The sequence below is a fragment of the Pipistrellus kuhlii genome, unplaced genomic scaffold (genome assembly GCF_014108245.1).
Source record: "Pipistrellus kuhlii isolate mPipKuh1 unplaced genomic scaffold, mPipKuh1.p scaffold_m20_p_1, whole genome shotgun sequence".
Taxonomy (NCBI): domain Eukaryota; kingdom Metazoa; phylum Chordata; class Mammalia; order Chiroptera; family Vespertilionidae; genus Pipistrellus; species Pipistrellus kuhlii.
This window is the reverse complement of record NW_023425404.1, coordinates 64,896,073-64,897,611: the sequence shown is the minus strand read 5'-3', so window position 1 is coordinate 64,897,611 and position 1,539 is coordinate 64,896,073. Positions and strand designations below refer to the sequence as shown.

Genomic DNA, 1,539 nt, shown 5'->3' with positions numbered 1-1,539 from the left:
TTTATTGTAATGTATAAAATAAAGTGCAAAATTTCCATTCTCTGGAGCATTTTCTCAATCTGTTAAGATTTTGCTTCCCAGCAGTTTAGCTCAAATAAACTCACAAACATTTTCTACATGGGAGTGGATGAAGGTGGGCAAAAGGGAAGGGGGGGGATGGGGACAACCTGCAATAATGTCTACATTATACATTTTTAATTAAAAGAATGAAAAAATAAAGTTTCTATACAGGTTTGAATGTTTATATTGACTGCTCCCTAAGGATCTTATCAACATTACACTAAAATGACTTTGTTTTGTTTGTCTGTTTTCTGACAGATCTTCCCTCAGATTCGGTTGTACAATTAGCACAGGAGGACACCAGCTCCCTGCAGTCAGCAGTCCCAGTGTCACACCACCAGTCCTACTATCCTCGCGTCAGCAGACAGAGGCCTCTACTGTGGAGCTGTGGGGGCCTGGGCACTTTTGGGAATAGGAGCTTGAGCCCCTTTGGGAGTATGAGCCAGAGCTGGAGCTGCCGCTGCTTGAAACAAGACTTGGTTTCAGCCTTGGCCGTGGCCTTTGGCGGGCAGAGCCTGAGACCTTGGCGATGTGGCATGAGCACGTTTCTCAAGGTTAGGGTGAGTGATGTAGGCAAATCAACCGAGCTTGCTGCTGTCGCCCTTTGGGATCTTGGGCTTGACCTCCTTGGGCTTTACGAGGGCCTGGACAGCCTCAGCACATGCACTCATGGCCTTGGTGTTGTAGCCAACATCTTCTTCAGGCCCTTTTTGTGTTTCTTGGCAGAGCACATGTTCCTTAGGAATGGAGATCTATCCCCTTAAGAGATACGTATCTTTGTGATTGGGGGTTCTTCATGCTGTTTCTGTGCCATTTTCAGGACTGGTTCTATGTGGTGTCATTGGACTTGACCATATCTGCACTGAAGCCCATGGCTCCTGAAGCACCTGGGTCTGGAAGAACAACAAAATGACTTTGAAAGAAACTACATTATTTCAGGACTCACTGTATTTCAGATTAAAAAACAAAAACAAAAAACGTTATCTGTCTGAATTACCCAGACAGTGGCCTTAAAAACCTCAGTTTCACATATTCGGATAACCTCAATAAGGACAACATTCTCTTTTTGGCTGAATAAGGTCCTAGAACTGATACCATTGTAATTAGCTGGTTATTAATAATAGAAAAAGAGGAAAAGGAAGGCTGACATTATAGACATGCCATTTGGGCAGCTTCAGTTTTATAATGCCTAGGGCACCACTGGTCCTTTCCCTGCAGATTGCTGAACAAAGGGGAAGTTAGGTTCTGGCACAGTGAAGCTGGGGTAACATTGATGCCAATCAAACATGGGAACAAAGATAATTGGCCAGCCAGTGGTTGAGTGTCGATCTATGAACCAGGAGGTCATGGTTCGGTTCCCAGTCAGGGTACATGCCTGGGTTGTGGACTCAGTCCCCAGGAGACATCCATTCAATGTTTCTCTCTCATTATTGATGTTTCTATCTCTCTCTCCCACTTCCTTCCTGTGGGAAGCAACCA

The 1,539-nt window shown here is 44.8% G+C and overlaps 1 pseudogene; it reads right to left on the bottom strand.

The window, feature by feature from the left end:
* Nucleotides 1–361: 361 nt before the first annotated feature.
* On the bottom strand, nucleotides 362–915 carry LOC118704537 (annotated as a pseudogene).
* Nucleotides 916–1,539: the final 624 nt, after the last annotated feature.